General features: G+C 32.9%; 1 long non-coding RNA gene across 1 annotated transcript; it reads left to right on the top strand.

The window, feature by feature from the left end:
* The first annotated feature begins 80 nt into the window (after positions 1–80).
* LOC107853546 lies at positions 81–3,394 on the top strand. The gene is made up of 4 exons (XR_001669811.2): positions 81–229; positions 349–444; positions 2,855–2,969; positions 3,043–3,394. It is a non-coding gene; the product is annotated as an uncharacterized LOC107853546 (long non-coding RNA).
* The last annotated feature ends 16,441 nt before the right edge of the window (positions 3,395–19,835 follow it).

The raw sequence follows: 19,835 nt of genomic DNA, 5'->3' as shown, positions 1-19,835 counted from the left end.
ATTACAAAAATATCTCACTAAAAAAAATTCCACTAAATATTACACTTCATTTAAAAAATTATTTTTCCTCCCACCGAGCCAACCCAAAAAAACACGTCAAAATCAAGCCAACCCCCCACCCCGACCCCACCCCTCACACACAAAAAAAAACTCACTCTCTTTCCCTCTCACTCCAAAGAACTTACGGCCGCCATCCACCACCAAGTTTTCCAGCGCCACATAATATTAGGTTTTTTTTTAAAGAAAAAATTATTTTTTGCGAATTTCGCCCCTCATATCTTTAGTTTGTGCTTAATGAGTTTCATAATGAAATTTAATTTTGTTTTTGGCTTCTAATTTTGTGATTAGGGATGGTGTTTGCGAGTGGAATGGGAGTTTGTTAGCAAAGTGTAACAACTTGAAGTTCAATTGATATTAATTTCCTGATCTGCATCTTTATTTCAGGTAATCTTTTCTTCTCATATAAATGTTATTTTTCAAAGATTCATTTCTTGCTTATTTTGTTGTTTTGTTAAATTCTTTGAGTTTGTACAACTAGCTAGTGAAGCAGCTCATTTTTTTTTTTTGTTGATGAATAATAGGAATATTAGTTGAATGACATTTTTTCTGATAAATTGACTGTTTCTGCTAATGAATTTGTGTAATTTAATGAAGTAAAGTGTTTTTGGTGTGAATTTTCTTAGGTTTAAGTTGTCTTGGTGTAAATTTAATTGGGGTTTAGTTCAATTTGAGAATTGTTAATTGACTATTATTAAAATTTGGTTCTTGAATAGATGGATACTGATTGAAAATTCTATAAACAGGTGCATTAGCAAGTTTGGCTACACTTAGTTGTTTTGGTTGATAGTCTATCTGTGCTTCTACTTCATTAGTTTAAATTGTGATGTGCGTGGAGAACATGATGATTACTAATTTAGTGAATTAGATGAAATTTTGACACTGAAGCATAACTGGAAAAGTCTAGTTTAAGTTACTCTCATGATCTGCAAAAAATTGAAGCATAATTTTACATGAATGAGATGAAAATAAAAAGATTATACATTTGGTTAAGAACAAGTGAACCTCATTTATCGAGAATTGTGTTTTGAAGATAGATGAGCTAGGTCCGAGAAGATATACTAACTGTAATTTTCACACTAAAGGGCTATTGTTTTATCAAGATACAGTGGATGTTGTCGACTTGCTAAGTGTTTGAATAGATGTAGATGTAATCCAAGAAAATCTACCGATTCAAAAAGTGCTATCAAGTCGATATATCTCCATAATATATGAATTTGTATCATTCAAGTAAATAATTTACATTTAATTGGTGAAGTGTTGCATCATTCAATCTAGTAAGTCGTTTTCCACTGGCACATCATTCCTCTCGAGTATTAGGGGATACCATTAAAGCTTGTTCAGTTTTTTTTTTTGTGTCATGCATCACACATCAGTGATTACTATCCTCATTAGTGTCACCTTAGGTTTAAATATACACTTTGATATTCGGATACATAAATTTGACAGGGATGTCTTCCCAACCTTCTTGAGGATATTAAAATATTTCAAGTCGTACAATCTACAAAAATTGAAACATATTAGAAGCACTTGTTCTAAAGGCATTAGTACGAGTGCAAGAATATTGTAGTTTTTTTCAAACTGTGCTCGGATCTACGTGATTCATGGTATCTGGAGCCAAGTGTGTCTTTTCGTTAGATCTTTCTTTGAGAAGGGAAGACTGGATCTTTCTTTGGTGATTTTTATTGAATTATGACTGCTTAGTGATACCTTATCCCCAGACAACCGATAATTCTGGGGTATTTAACATGAGATTCTATAATGAACCGGTGCATTTTTATAGAGATTATATATATATCTTTTCAATAATCGAAAAATCTTTCCCATTGCATGCTATAAGGGAAGCAGATGCATGCTAGTTAAACACACTTTTCTTTCCCGTTGGTCACCAATCTAGCATATCCAAATATCCATCTTAGCATTAATTTTTATTATTAACAGTGGTGTCCGGGTCATCTTGCTCCATCTTAGCATCAATATCTTTTTTACAATGTTCATCTTTTGGATATGTTATGCATTAGTGACACAATATTCACTCCCTTAGAGCATTACATATCTCAAGAATGTCATATAGGACTTCCCTTTTACCAGCATCTAGGAATTCAATGGTTTATGAAAAAAATACAGTGAAATTTTTTCTAGTGTCCTATGGAAAAAGAAATGCAAAAGTTTTTGAAGACAAAAGCAACAATGTTATTAATCTGAAGCTCAAATATTTATTTTTGCTCAGTCTCTTGTGTAACGATACCACAGGATATGCTTTAGAGCCAAAAGTTATTGTTTGACTTTCTTAGTTCCTTACACACATTGTGAAGTTCTCTTTTGAATGCACTTTTGTCTTCTTTTTTATTCTTTCTTCTTTCTCTGTTTTTAGGTTTCTTCTTTCTTCTCTGTTTCTAACATTAACCACAGCTGTGTGCACACAAAGTTTTTCTTGCTTTGTTTTTTGTCATGTATTCTATATCTGCTAATCTATCCATTTTTTCTCTTTTAAATTTTCAATCTATTTAGTTTAGGTGTATACTAATTACTACACAAATTTCTGCCTATAAACAATAAATTGAGATGGTGTCATCTGAATTATTGCTAGACTTTTAGTATCTACATGAGAGAAATATAAGAGAAGAATATTATTAAATTGTGTATCTACATTATATAAAGAACCTTTTTGATACATAAGTTATTCAGAATGAGACACCAACTTCAGTCAATATACATGCAATATGTTTGATGTTTTAGTCAATGTTTCGTAATCATTGTTTTATAGCAATTAAAATTCAATTAATTTTATTTGCAGGAAAAGGAACTTGGGAGGCCAATAACTCAGGCTGAGACATTCAAGGCTATACACACAAGGAAGAAGAAAATTCCTGGAGATCCTGATGTTTGAGCCACAAGCTCAGCTGACCTATGTAAGACTCTATTTCTAGTAGTAATTACTTTATTTTCTAAATTTATATTCTAATATTATTATCATTAAATCAGAATTCAATCCACTGCTTGCTTCGGGGGATTCTTCTTTTTCCCGGTAATGTAGGACGTCCTCCCTCCCTTGTCTCTATCTATTTGTATATGGTCAATATAGAGGTGTGACTGAGGACCCCAACAGTGATAAAGATGATGAAGATTACTATGTGGACAATACACCGTCACGTTGTTAATGTTAAATGTTGTGTTAAATATTCTAAACGATATACTTTATGGCGGTTTATTTGAATTATTAAGTGTTTTTGAATGCATTAAAACTTTAAAGTAATCTGAACAATAGTATTGTATAAATAACTTATATTTCTATGTTTTGTTCGTTCAATTTCAATGTATTTAAATTTAATTCTCATTTAGTGTTCATATGTTGTAGTTTTATTGATTGTTGGGAGCTAGAGCTCGATTTAATTGATTATATTGCATATATTATTGAATTAAATTAAAATGACAGGTATTTGCAAAAGCTATTGTTTTGCAAAAAGAGACCTCATGAGATTGCTATTTCGCATTTTTGTTTTTTCGTAAATGCACTAAAGCAACTTAATGAGGTCTCTTTTTCACGATTTTATTTTCTACATGCTCAAATAAGAGACTACAAGAGGTCGCTTATGTTATAAATAAATTGTTTATAATAAAAAATTAAGAAATAATAGTCACCCCATGAGGTGTCTGTTAATTAAAAAAATAAAAATAAAAAAATCAAATAGAGACTTCATGAGGTCTTTTTTTAATAAAATAATAATAATTATAAAAAATAATTTAGAGACCTCACGAGGTCTCTTTTTTGTAAAATTCAAAAAATAACCTAGTGATCTCGTGAGGTTGCTTTTAAGTGAGCTCATGAGGTCTCTTACAAAAAGCGACCTATGTTTTAGAGACCGTCAATTGAAGTCTCTTTTTGAGGGAAAGAGACCTCATGAGATCTCTTTTTACAACTTTTTTAGTAGTGTTTAAACTCAAACTAACAGGAAATTTTTCTAACCTGTAAAAAGAAAAAATCAAAAATTTGCCTCATAATCCTTTGCATGAGATATTAACATACGTTATAATTTAATACACGCCCACACCTATGAAAAATTTCAATCGTTCTATTAACCAAGCACATATAAATATAAATATTTTTGTTCACAAGAAAACAAATTTGAAAAACACAAAATTGAAGATCCATTCAAAAAATTACAGCTTTAATTCAGAAAGTTCTAAGATCAAAAATATATTCATAAACCTAGAAAATTGTTGAACTTGAAGTTGAAATAACATGACATTATGTGGCGCTTACATTGCAAATATTCACAAAATAAAATTACAAAGAAAATTATAATAAAAACATTATAAGATTTAATATGCTTTAGTCAAGTGATCTACACATATCCAAAAACTAATATTACAAACATAAAACTTAGAGAGAATAATCTCCCCCAAACAAAATTCTTTACTTGTGGATGCTATTGTATTATTTGTAGCAACAAAGAATCCTCAATCTATGGAAGTCCAAATTTTTTACCTCCAAAAAAGAAATAATCAAATATGAAAGAAATTCTTTCAAAAAAATAAAATATTTTTCATAAGAAAAAAACTTTAATTATGATAGAAAATTTGAGCAAATCCTAATAAAAAGGAAAAACTTTTCAACTTGGAAAAAAACGTGATCATTAATAATTATTAAAAATCAAAATTTTGTTTAAAACTTTTCTTGATTAGAAAGTCCATAAACTCCAAAAATAAATATTTTTAAAGTACGATTAATTATTAGGACTTTGAAAAGAACTCAAGTTGAGTAATATTTTAAATTTACCATATATTTTTCCTTTTCGATGTTTTTAGGATTCTTTAAATTTTTAATAATTAATTAATAATTAAAGGAAATAAGTGAAAAGACAATTTCATCTATTATAAATTATTTTAATGAATGATAAAAAGTTCAAATCACTTTTCTAATGGTCTTCACACTTTTAATATATTATAGATTATAGATTAACTTCTCTACATAATGAGTACTTGTGAACACACTGAGAGATTTTTCAAAATGTGCACCTAAAATTGTCTTAATAAGAATATTTTATCATGTTTCAAGTGCTCAATTAAAATAAATCATTGTTCATTTAAACGAAACTTACTGTCAAGTTTAAGAGATTATTGATGTAGTCATTAAGTATGAAATGTTGTAATAACATTTTTTTAAGGAAAAGATTTAAATATTCCATCGAACCAGGGGCGGATCTATGTATATACGTGAGGATGCCATGGTACCCGGTAACCTCGATTAAAACGTTGTATATATATGTGTATACACAGAAGAAATTAGATATAGATTAACCTTGCCACCCTTAATAGCAATCAGCTAGATAGTGCCAATGGCAAGGGGAGCTTCCTACCACCCAATTGATTTGAGTTCAAATCTCTCCTGGTGCATGTATCTTATTTTTTTTTTTATGTTGTCCTTCCTTAGGAACGGCTTCAGCCCTATATTCTTTACTAATCCAAACTTTTGCTTTAATTGATTCTTAATTTTTTTAACTTTCTCTTTTGATAATTACTATTAATCTCTTGATACGAGTATTATGTGTATTCCATATCAATGAGCACTACATTTTATATTGTCAGTAATAAAAATATATATAAATAGTAAAAACAACAACAAACTTAGTGTATACCCACAAAGTGGGATCTGGGGAGGGTAAGATGTACGCAGTCCATATCGCTACCTTCGAAGAAGTAGAGAGACTGTTTCCGATAGAACCCCGGCTAAAGATAAAGAATAGAATATATAAATAGTAAATTGTTTTAAAAAATTAAGTTTTAAAAATGATTTATTATCATGCTAAAGTTTTTTTAAATTTAAAGATCAGTTTAATCTTTCATCAAAGTTCACGCTAAGTGAAGATGACTATATTGAAACTATAATTTTTACTCCTTCTCAATTATATATCTATAACAACATATAAAGATAATGGAATATGAATATGTTGAAGTAACGATATTAGATGGTTTATACAAAGTTTGTTTTTTTAACATGATTTTTTTTTCTCAGAGTTTTAGAGTAAATTTCTCTTATTCGTAAAAAAATTTTGGACTAATTAGGTATCTTGAATCTCAGACTATCTTGAAAGAGAATATAACTAAATATCCATATTCGATTAATTAGTATATAAAAATAAAAAAAGATAAATAATTCAAAATGTAACTCAAAATTTTAAAAATCGACCCGTTAATTCAGTGGATAATTTGGCACCCGGAACTTACGAATTCTGGATCTGCCTCTGCATCGAACTATTAGAAATGACCCATCTATGTCATCCATTAAAAGTTTGGCTCATCTATGCCACTGTCGTTATAAAACACGTTCATTGACACTTTTTTCTGACGTTAATCTTGTAAAATTATTTTTGTCACATTATCTCTTTTAGAAGTCTACATCGTCAAATTCAAATCAACCAATTTTACATAAAATCAAAATTAAAATCGACCCACCCTACCCATTAACTAATTACTCTTATTTCTTACTCATCTATTTCGTTTGACCTAATTTCTTTTTTAGTTCTTTACTAAAAGAAGAACCATTTTCCTTTATAGCAACTATTTAATTTTTTTTTTAAGACCACAAGATTAAAGTAAATTTTAGTACACCGGACTTATCTTTAAATTAAAATCATAACATTTAAAAATCTTCTCTATTTTCTTGATCTCTATGTTTAGTCAAAACAGGATAATCAGTTTGAAATCAAGATTATTATTATTATACTTTTTTTGGCGGGGGGAAGGGGGAGGTATTACTGTCATTTGTCTATTAAAATTGAAAATTGGAATCAGAATAATTTGCCCCTTCTAATGTATTTTTAAATCAATTCATTTTATAAATACGGATAAATAAATTCAAAAGTATTTCCTCAATTGATTGAAATAGGCCTCTTGAAATAATAAATATACAAAAGTTAATAGACCTCCACCTTATCCAAAGAAAAGTAATTGCTTCATTGGTTATACTAGTAATTAATTTGGTTGTACTTCCATATACTTGAAAGTACAAAATCACTGCATTTGTTTTCTTGCAAATAGAAAGTACTCTTTTAAGTACGAACGCCCCAACATTAATTTACCTTGTCATTCAGTTTTGTTGATGTAGGGGGAGGAGGGGGGTCTTTCTCCTTCTCTTATTTATTTTTCTACTTCAAAGCTCTACACCTTTTGCCAACAACAGTGAAGTCATTGTAGGGAATCAAAAGATTAAGTATCATAATGAAATGACTTCTATATCAATGGTTGGACCTCTTTAATTGTAGGGAGGCCATGAGGGTATGAAGTTACATTTTCACTAGCTACCATGCTTCGTTGCAAAAAAAAGGCATATAGAAGAGAATTAAGTTGTAAGTCAGTCGTAGAACTTTACTTCCTCATCCTTTCCCCTATTTTGTCCTCACCATGAACCTTTTAACTTCCACTTTGGCTTGTTGATGGACAATGCAATAAGTTGGTTTGAATATTGTTGAGTCTAATTACAAGGACGTCTTTCATACTGATTCTATCTTGAGGTGATTCAGATGTACATTGTAAGGTTAATTCCATTAGCAACTTAACGCAAGTCTCTTTGGAAGAAAACTGCTCATCCTGTCTTGAAAATAGATTAGCATCCACAACATTCACCACTCTATCAGGGAATGATTCAAAAACCCATCTCTTCAAGCTGAGTTCTTCAACGAAACTTTCTTGTAAAGGTCTCTGTTACGATTCAGAATAAGCAAATCACAAGTAAAAGAAAACAAGAACTACACATAGTGGAAATCCTTGCGGAAAAAATCACGGTCAGAGGCAGAGGAGGTTTCACTATAATAGAGAGAGTACAATGTGGACAAGCTGAATTTTCTGAAAAAATGAAAATAACCCACTAAATCGCACTTATATAGTATGTGTGTACAAATAGGTCCTAGGCCCAAAAACATAAAGGTCCATATCGGCCCGATCCCGGAGTCCACCACTGACCCTATTGAAAATCACAAACATGGATCGCATCGCAAAACTTTCAGGACCAGACCAACAAAATTCGGGTCACAACTCTAACAGTCTCCGTTAACATGATACTATAGCTGTAAACATCTCCCATGGTTGACACTAAGCCTTCTGATTCATATTCTGCAAACATTTGTCATATATTCATCTTCTTAATCAACAAAAAGTGACATAATGCTACTTCGTAATTATGTTTCTATCTAGTTAACAAAATGTGACACTAATAAAAATGAGACAAATTAATATTATTTAACATAAGAAAAACTTGATAACAGTTGTATACCTGGTGCCATGTACCCAATAGTGCCTAATGTCTTTGTTTGTGGGGGCTTTGAGCTGTAGGTGACAAAAAAGTTTGAAAATGAGGTGTAGGTGACACAAGTCTTAATAATTGAGTCTAAGTGACAATTTCTTTATTATAGATTAAGAAAGTTGGGTAAGTTTGAGAATAACCCACAAATTTTTAAATTTATACTTTGATCCAAATATTTACCTAATATAACGAAAAATGGAGAAAAAAAAAGGCCCGTTTCTCTCTCTTCTCATCCATTGTTGTTTTCTCTCTCTTAGCGATTTTTGTTGTTCATTATTGCTGCTACTTTTTTCATCATCTTCTGCTTCATTACCATCATCTTCTGCTTCATTATCATCTTCATCTTCTTCTTGTTGACCATTGTTTTTGTTGTTGTTACCGCTACTGCTGCTATTTGACCAATTTCTTAGATCAAATTTTGTTTCGTACATCACTTTCCACTTTGGCATTACTTCATAGGAGACTTTGGTAAGTCAAATTATGATTTTTAGTTGAATTTGTCATATGGGTAACTGCTATTGTATTGTTTTTTCAACAATAGATAGCACGCGAATATTAATGCAACATAAGAGCCATCTGTTTAAACAGATCAATCATCTGTTGCGACAATGAGACATCTGTTTCAATGGAAGACTCATATGTTGAATTTATATTTATGGTTCTATAGTACCGTAATATGAATCGAACAGATGGGTCATCTATTGCAACATATGACCCATCTGTTACAACAGATTAGTTATCTGGTGCAATATGATAAATATCTGTTGCAACAGATTAGTAACCTGTTGCAACAGAACCTGAACCCAATTCCAACAGACGACATGTCTGTTTCAATAGGGTAAATATTTGTTGCAACATATTAGTAACCTATTGTAATAGAACCTAAACTCGATTCCAACAGAAACGTCGTCTGTTGCAACAGGTAAGTCATCTGTCGCAACAAGTTAATTATCTGTTGCAACATGTCACTCATCTGTTGGAATCAACTTCAAAAGTGTCTTAGTACTGTAACATCTATCCCAACAGGTGCTTCATCTATTGCAATAGATATATAGTCTGTTGCAACATATGATTCACCTGTTACAACAGATGACTCGTGTGTTGAAATCAACTTCAGGAGCATAACATGAATCTCAATAGGTAAGTAATCTATTACGACTGATCACTTACCTGTTGCAACTTATTTTTCACCTATTGTAACAGGTTACACATCTGTTGGGATTCATATATGGTACTATGAATTCACTATTAAATTTTTTTAACAAATGACTTTATTTAGGTACCACTAATGGAGGGATCAATAACAATAGGGGTGGATTGTCATGGTCAATAGATTGAGAAGAGCAATCGATATGCATGACGTTGAAAGGATGGTGAAATGCTAGAGATGATAGCTATGCCAGTCCAAAGTGATGTTTCATATCATGATTTTGTGAACTTAATCATCATTTATTATGGACTGAATTATCACTCAGAAGAACTCGTCATCAGCTACATGCACAGCTTCTTTGAAAATTAGAGGGTACTACATTCCAAGATAACTGATCAGTTTTGGTTGCGTGCTTATCTTAGTGATTCATCTAGGCTGGTTTTAGTGGTTGAAAAGATGAGAGAGAATGAGAACCAAAATATAGAAGAAGAAGAACAACAAGACATCTTTGATCATAGGTTGGATGATCTAGACATAAATATTCCAGATGATGATCAAACACCTACGCCCGTTGATGCGACCAATACGGTGGGCAGTTCTTCTCGATCGATATAGTCTGGAAATCTTCAAGACAATGGGATTGGCTTTTACAATGGAATGTCATTCAAGGACAAGAAAGAATTATCTACCATTTTGTTTATTTCTTGCTTGAAAAAAGACTTCAGAATAAAGAAGGTGATTAATTCAAGTAGTGTCTTTTGCTACAAATGTGCTAATCTGAACTGCAAGTAGTGGTTTAGAGCGGTGCAGTACATAAGTTCCAACAAATTCGTCATTCATAAACATGAAAATTATCACACATGTGGTTTGGAGCACATCTCGGGCCCAAATCCTCATGCCACGTCAAAGGTCCTCGGTGAATATTTCAAGAATAGTTTTCCTGATGGAAAAGGTCCTTCTACAAGGGTTATGACCAATCAACTCCTTACGGAATTGGGTATCCTGGTCAGTTATTGGAAGATATATACGGCCATGAGGATTTCTAAGGACTTGGTTAGGGGGACATACGACCATGGGTATGCAGTCCTGGAAGTCTACCATTACATGATCGAGTCCATAAATCTCGAAAGTAAGACGGCATTGCATGTTGATGAAAACGGAAGGTTCAAGTACTTTTTTGTATCCTATGGTGCTTGGATTCAAGGTTTTTGATATTTGAGAAAAGGCATAGCCATCGACGGAACCTTCTTGAGAGCAGGTATAACGGAGTTCTGCTAGTGACGGTGGCGCAAAATGCGGAGAATCACATCTTTTCTATTGCTTTTTGTGTAGTGGACAAGAAGTGTGAAACGTCTTATGGATTTTTTTTGAACAACTGCGAAGTTGCATCGAAGATACCAAAAAGTTGTATTTTATTTTGGATAGGCATCCAAGATTCTAAAGATGGATTCAATTTTCTTCACTTCAGCTTACTTTGGTTGTTACATCAGTCATCTTGGAGAGAATATTAGAACCAACTATCACAACGAAAGGGTCATGATCCTTTTTTATAGAGCAGCTAAAGCATATAGAATAGAGGAGTTTTTAGATCATTTCAATCAAATAGTGGATATACATCCCAAGGCAGCAGAACATCTCATACGTGTCAGTTTCGAGAGATGGAGCCGGGCATTCTGTCCGGCAGATAGGTACATTCTTATGAATTTATTGTCTTGTTTGAGTTACAAGTTTAGTATGATATCGTAGTAAGCGATTCTTTTGTATAGGTACAATATTATGACATCAAACATAGCTGAATCGGTGAATTCATTGTTTGACGATGAAAGAGAATTTTCCATCAAGGCTCTGCTTGAAATAATAAACAAGAAGTATGACCAATTTTTTAACGAAAGGTATGTGCAGTTTGAGGGCGCACAAATCCCATTTGTTCTAAAAATTTAAAAAATAATATCAACGAACATTAGTCTGGGGAATAGGTTATTATCTCATCAAATAGCAGATTACAAATTCAGTATCACGGGTATGGTGATGTTGCCACGATTGATCTTCAAACAAGATTTTATATGCGCAGAGGTTTTGACTTGGATAAAATACCCTGTCCATATGCTATGGCAGCGCTTCGAGCTCAATACGGTGTAAAATATGGACCTAAAATTTATGAGCATTTCTCTCCATATTATTCGGTAAAAAATTATAAAATGGCATATAGTGGGCATATTCTCCAGTGCCTCTCGAAGAATCTTGGATTATTCTTGCTGAGCTTTTGGGGAGATTAATATCTCTTTCATATATTGACCCAAACACTATCAAATAAAAAAAAAACTATATAAGAGGAGGCGTGGAGTCGGAGAATCATTTCCATCAAGAAGAAAAAAGTGCTCCGTATGTAAGCGCGCTGGTCACATAGAACTACATGCCCCAATCGCAATCTACTATGATCGTTGTAATTGCAAAAACTTGTGTTGTTGTTTATTGTGAATTTGTATATATTTAAATCATTGTTATGAATGTAATGTTATCATTTATTATATATAAAATATCTTTTTTAATAACTTGTGCATCAATTAAAAGCGGCAAAACATGAACTAAATACAATAGACCACGATTATTTTCAACAGATTACCCATTTGTTACAACAGATGGACATTAGGTGGAATAACACAATATAGTTCATCAAACTGGAATGTTTTCCTCCAACAGTTGACAAATCTATCGAAACAAATAGATAATCTTGAAAAATCTATCGAAACAAATAGATAATCTGTTGACCAAAACCTAATCGATGACCAATTTGTTCCAACACATGGTCCATCTGTTGAAAGAACTGAAAAACTAAAGTTGCTATTTCTACTGGATTCAAAATTGCTCCTTACCTCCATCCATTGACATGTTAACATATATGTTTTGAAGTAGAAATAGACAGAATGAAAATTGAATTGAATAAGAATTGAAAAACCAGAGTCGACTAAAAATAAATTTTTTATTAAATAAAAAATAAAATACATTAGGTATAGATCCGATAGAAAAATTAAAATACATATGCTAAAAGAAAAAATACATTCTAATTATTATTATTATTATTATCATCAGCATCATTATTATTACCCGTCGACCAATCTTCAATCGAAAGTAGCAGGACCCTCTCCAGCCTGCTAATCTCTCGGAGCATCCTTGCTCGCACAACGCCCAACTCCCACTGCAGGCCATTAACCTGCCTCTGAAGTCCCACACCGTGTCGTGTAGAATAGCATTGTCCCAAACAATATCATCCATAACTAGAACACACATGAATTGATAAAAAATATAGACATAAGAGTAAAGAAAAGAGTTCGAATGTAATACAACGTATACTACTAACTGGTAGATTTACACAGGAAAAAAACTTACCTCAATGATAAAGGAATATGCTCTTTGAAGAGAAGTGGTTGAAGATGTCATACGAAAAGAAAAAATACAAGAAATAAATAAAGTGGGGTAGAATAAAGATTAAGGAGGGACCTATTTATAAAGGATTGAATCTGAATGTGTTAGGCCAAAAGGCACGACTATTCAACTCCATTGTATTAATTACATTCAAACTCCTGGCTTTTTATTTTCTGGGAAAAGTCGCGACTTTTTATTTTACATTCAAACTTTTCACCTTTTCAAAATGGTTTGAGACTTAATAACAGTCGTTATTATTGAGCTGTTGCAACAGATCGTCCATCTGTCACAATAGATAACCTGCTGTTGCAATAGATTTATCATCTGTTGCAGCAGATGGTATCTATGTACAATAAATGAGAAATTTGTTATAATATATGGATTATTTGTTGCGATAGATGGACCATCTGTTAGAAGAGATGTTTTAATTTCTTCTAATAGCTGCTTCATCAGTTGCAACAGATAGAGAATTTGATTCATCAACTGTTTTGAATGTGTTAGATAAAAAGTCATGACTGTTCACCTCTATTTTAATAGTCATCACATGTGTGTGGATGAATAAACACTGTCTGACATTGATGGAAAAGGAGGAATAAGGTGCGTTCAGATGAATGGGTCCACTTTCATGCGTAGGAGTTATGTATTATTGATCAAGCTACCTTGATAGACATATAAAGTACAATGATTTTGTGAATGCAGTTTTTTACCGATTAGACATTGATCCTTCAAACAAGATTATGTTTTTTATAGTTTAGTTTGACAGGTGTGAACTGATAAGGCCAAAGGGTTCCAAGACAATGGTTTTGCTACCTTATTACAATTTAGTAACGGTTTATGCTAATGTTTATGTGTCAAGTTTGGAGAAGAGTTCAAGTTTTTGGCAGTAGTGTAAATATTCAAATAGTGATTGGACTGATTTTAAGGGTTCAGTGTACTTTTGAAAGGCCTCCGAAGCCTCGTACTGCAACAAACAACAATGGAAGACCAATAAAAATTTCCCTGGTTTAAATTTTTATGAATGGGTTGCTCGAGGAGACTATTATACAACAGAAGGTGCTTGGAAGAATACCTGTGCGGGAAGGAAAAGGTGGAGAAGACCATATATCATCTCAGACCTTGTTTAAGAGGAAACACAGAAAAGTAAGTAAGGAACTTCTAGCGAATTTGGCCAATGAAATTGACTTCAGAGATGAAAAAAATGAATGAGCTTCAAATATGAAAGTGTATCCAAATATTAAAATCCGTTTGTGAAAAGGAAAAATGCTAAAGAGGACTGGAGTTGGACACTTTGCCCGAGACTGCGACTAGTGAGCGTGGCCTCAATGAAGACCCACAATGTGCAGGACCAGAACTCTAAGAAAGCAGTTTGGCAAGCATAGAGGATTGGTAAGATTTTCAGTCAAGAATAAAACCTGAACCAACAACTCCAGAAGTAAAAATAAGGGAAGCCAAGGTGTCAGTTTCTGAAGTCTAACTCGCATCCCATGCCTTCCGTCTGTGGTTCTGATCAGGTTAATGGTAGTAGAAACAAGAAGGTCTGAAGTTGGGCAGAAATCCCATGCATTGTTGTTTCCACTACCTTTGACCTGACCAGAATCACAAGCGGAAGGCCTGGGATGCAAGTTTAACTTCAGAAATTACCACTTTGGCTTGATCCCTTATTTTTACTTCAGGAGTTGTTGGTTCAGATTTTAATACTGACCAAAAATCTTACCACCATCGGTGCTCGTAAATCTGCAACCTTAGAGTTCTGGGCCTATATTTTGTGGGTCTTCATTCAGACCACGCTAGCTAGTTGCAGTCCCCGAACAAAGTGCACAACTTCAGTCCACTTCAGCATTTTTCTTTTCAAAATGGACTGAAGTATTTTCATTTTTGGATACACTTTCACATTCGTAGCTCATTCATTTTTTTTTTTCATTTTTCATGTGAATTTCATCAGCAAGTTTCACTACACTTTCCTTCCCACCCTATGTTTCTTCTTAAATAAGGTCTGAGTTGATATATGATCTTCTCCACCTACCCCTTTCTGCACAAGTATTTTTTCAATCACCTCTTGCTATATAATAGTCTCCTCGAGTAATCCATTCATATAAATTTGGACCAGAGGAATTTTTATTGTTTTTTCATTATTGTTTGCTACAGTGCAAGGCTTCAGAGGCCTTTCAAAAGTCCATTGAACCCTTTAAATTAGTCCAATCACTATTTAAATATTTACTCTGCCGCCAAAAACTTAAACCTTTCTCTAAACTTGACATATAAACATTAGCAAAATCTTCATTAAACTGTAACAGGGTATCGACACCACCTACTTGGTCCCTCAGCCTTACCAGTTCAAACCTAACAATTTTAACTGTAAAATGCCATATCTTGTTTGAAGGATTAACGCCTAATAGGTAAAGAACCAACATTCACAAAATTATTATACTGGATGTGTGTTTTCACGATAGGTTGATCAGTAATACATACCTCCCATATATGAAGTGGTTCGATTTGCAAGTAGTTTATTTCTCCGAACCCATCTTTATTCTAACCTTTAATGTTGGTCGGGCAAAAGTTGATCCAGTTTCACTTCCTTTTATTTGCAAACAAGAGAAATACATTTGATGTCAAACAAGAGAAAAACAAAAAGAACATTATAAAAGGGTAACACAAAATTGAATGAATCAACAGATGACCTATCTGATGCAATAGATTCCTCATCTGTTCAATCGATGAGTCATCTGTTGAAATAGGAGACACATCTGTGGAAAAAAATTGATGACATATTGCAACAGATAGGTCATCTGTTGGAATAAATCAAACTAACCTTGCTACTGGTTTGATTTCTTCCAACAGTTACTCCGTCTGTTCCAATAGCTGATTCATCAGTTGAAACAGTTGAGGAAACTATTGGAAAACCACCACCAACATTAACAATAGCATCAACAACAAATAAAGAACCATATGTTCCAACATTATCAACAACACAAACACCACATATTCCACCCCCCAACAATAGCACCACCAAAGTAACAAACAAAAGACATAAAAAAAACTATACTGACAATAAGGCTTTTTAAGTTCTCCCAACATATGACTTTTTTTTGCATATTTTAATAAAAACAACGGTTCATTCATTAGAGACTTAAAAGTCACCTTTTCTTCAATTTTCTCAATAAATAGAAAACTGGTAATGGGTAAGTCATTAATAACAACAGTTGTAAATATCTAATTTAAATGACATATAAAGAAAAAGACGAGAAGGAAAGAGCAATAGTAAACCATACCTGCAATGTCAAAAAATCAAAGTAATTAGAACATCTAGTTCAGTCGAAGAAAGATATTGATCGGTTAAGATCTGAAAGGATCCTCATCCAAAAGAGGAGAGAAAAAAGAGAAACAAGGGAAAAAAAAGAGAATTATGAATAAAAAAGAGAGATGAGTTAAGTTAATTTATGGATGAAGGAGAGAGTATTCTAGATATGGGTTTTAAATATTCATAATAACTTTTGAGGGGCACGATGAGACAGTGTCATTGAAAAGACCAGATAAGACTACTCAATGAGGAGATTTTTGAGTTATCCAAGTAATATTTTTTACCGCCTTTGTATTTTATCCCTTTTTTTATCTCGGACAGGAAATACCTAAATTGCTTTAAAAAAATCTTAAAACATCTAAGTCATACTCTGTAACAGAAGACAATTTCTGTTTGAAAATTTTCAAAGCTCGGTCATCTGTCATAACAGATGGCAGCACCTATTTGATAATTTACAACAGATGGGTAATCTGTTGTAACAGATAACTTAATCTCTTTGATAAATTCCAACAAATAAGTCATCTGTTGTAACAGATTTAACATTTGTTTTTATACAATTTTTAATTGATTTCATATATTCAACTAATACCTTAATTGATTAATCTAAGACTAGAGTGACTTCTCACAGGGTCAACTACAACTTCAATTGAGTCTTTTGCCAATTGCATGATGAGATGGTATTGCGTATCTCCCGACCAGAGTCGTCGATCGATCACTCTAAGTTGAAGCAATTCTTATTGCCTTATATGTTCAACTAATACGTTAATTGATTAATCTAGGACTAGGGGTGAGTTCTCATAGGTGAGTCTTTTGGCAATTGCATAATAAGATGAAATTATGTTTCTCCCGACTAGAGTCGTCGATCGATTACTCTGAGTTGAAGTGATTCTTATTTCCTTATATGTTCAACAAATACCTTAATTGATTAACATAGGAATAAGAGTCAGTTCTCATAGGGTCAACTATAACTTCACTTGAGTCTTTTGGTAATTGCATGATGAGACGGTATTGAGTTTCTCTCGACCAGAGTCATTGATCGATCACTCTGAATTGAAGAAATTCTTATTACCTTATATGTTCAACTAATACCTTAATTGATTAATCTAGGACTAGGGGTGAGTTATCATAAGGTCAACCACAACTTCAATTGAGTCTTTTGGCAATTACATGATGAGACGATATTGCGTTCCTCCCAACTAGAGTCGTCGATCGATCACTCTAAGTTAAAGTGATTCTTAATACCTTATATGTTCAAATAATACCCTAATTGATTAATCTAGGACTAGGGGTGAGTTTTATAGGGTCAACTACAACTTTTATTGAGTATTTTTGTAATTGCATGATGAGACGGTATTGCGTTCCTTTCGACCAGAGTCGTCGATCGATCACTCTGAGTTAAAGCGATTCTTATTACCTTATATATTCAACTAATACCTTGATTGATTAATATAGGATTAGGGGTGATTCTCATAGGGTCAACTATAACTTCAATTGAGTCTTTGGGCAATTACATGATGAGACGGTATTGCATTCCTCCCGACCAGAGTCGTCAATCGATCACTCTGATTTGAAGTGATTCTTTTTACCTAATATGTTTAACTAATCCTAAATTTCTTTAAAATAAATAAATAAAAAGAGATCTTAAAACATATAAGTCATACTTTGCAATAATGACAATTTCTGTTTGCAAATTTCCAACGGCTCGATCATATGTCGCAACAATGTCAATGCCTATTTGACAATTTACAATAGATAGTTAATCTGTTGGAACCGATGACTTAATCTATTTAATAAATTCCAATAACTAAGTCATTTGTTGCAATAGGTTGAACATTTATTTTTATACAATTTCAATTGAGTTCATATGTTCAACAAATATCTAAATTAATTAATCTAGGACTAGGGGTGAGTTCATAGGATCAACCACAACTTCAATTGAGTCTTTTGGCAATTTCATGATGAGAGGGTTAAAAATTATGCATATCTTTTAAAATTTAAAAAATAATTAAGATCAATTTGGACCAAATTAATATTTTCAAAACTTATCATTATTTTCTAAAATACAAATCAACCCATACAAATCATCCATTTGCGAGAAAAATGTTTCATCATTTTAAATCTTGAGTTCTTGCTCTTTTCTCTCCCTCAACAATACAATAACAACTACTCAACAAATTGCCAACTCTTCATAACAGATCGATTTTCTTCTCATTTTCGACCACATAGGTGTTATTTTTGACTTGATTCTTGCTTGTATCAGTCATTTTTCTGTCATCGTAGGTAACAAAGTTCAAGAAGATTTATATATTTGTTATTTTTCTAAAAATTTTGGATTTTAAGTTAATGATGAAAAAATGACTTTTAGTTGTATTATCTTTGAGAATGAGTTTATAATTTTGAGTTTAGATGGTAAAATCGTAGGAAGAACTCGAGAAAATCCTAATTTTTGTCACAGTTTTCCGTTGACTGTAGTGGTGTTGTTGGATGGTATTTGTCATATTAGTGGTTGTGTTGGTGGACGTCGTGGTGGTACTGGTGGTGTTTGTGGTGGTTGTTGGTGGCATTGGTTGGTGGTGTTTGTGGTTGCTGTTGGTGGTGTTTGTAATGTATTTTTTAAAATTTATGCATACATCAATTGTAATGTAATTTTTCTTTTTCTATTGTTTGTAGGTAAAACATGTCTAAAGGGATTCAGAAGATCTTCTCAAACAATCTCAGTTAGGGAAAAATAAAGCTGAGAAAAGTTATGAAAATAATATTGAGAGAGGTGGACAAGGGTTTGTAGACGATGATGAGAAAAATGAAAGTTAGGAGGAGGAAGAAAAAAAAAACAAGAAGAGGGGGAGGGGGAAGAAAGTGAGAAAGAGGATGATAATGCATCACCAATGAGGCGTGAATTAATAACAAAATCCCAGCATGCTGTCAAAACTATTGGTATTGACAGGTTTCAAGTTGTGATTCTGATAGATCACCCTGCAAAACTAACTGGTGATTTTGTTCTTAAATGTCAGTTGGGAAAACATTTTGACAAATTTAGGAATATTATGAAGAATGAAAACATAGACGAACTCTTTAAGAAGAGCTGCTTTGGATACTTTCTTAAGCTGCCTGAGGACCATACTATCCATTTCCAAATGATCATGGTATATGGTCTTCTCAAGCACAATACCAAGTACGTGAGGGGATGATAAAGATTCGGAAGAGGGGGAAAAATGGATGAAATCTGGATCAACTACTGTGGCATATCATTTTTTTTTGGATTGAAAGAGTTTGCCATAGTGACAGGCTTGAGATGCGATTATCCAGAAGAACCTCTCACCAATAAAACACCATGCAAAAGGTCTAAGGAAAGTAGGACAACCAAACCACCACCATCAAATAGTGGTAGGGCATTGTCTAAGCGACCACCCACCAAAACCGACAAACGCAAGAAAAAAATAGATGAGTTGTTGGATATTGCTGGACGTAGGTGCAAAGCCAATGAGTTTTTAGAACATCTCAAGGATAAAGCCATACCAAATTAGTACAAGGAGAAGTTGTGCTTGGTTTGGTTTGCCCATGCCATTGTATTGGCAAGAAACGTCAACAAAGTCATAAAAGATGAT

This window comes from Capsicum annuum, chromosome 1 (assembly GCF_002878395.1).
Source record: "Capsicum annuum cultivar UCD-10X-F1 chromosome 1, UCD10Xv1.1, whole genome shotgun sequence".
Taxonomy (NCBI): domain Eukaryota; kingdom Viridiplantae; phylum Streptophyta; class Magnoliopsida; order Solanales; family Solanaceae; genus Capsicum; species Capsicum annuum.
This window is presented reverse-complemented; position numbering and strand designations above follow the sequence as displayed.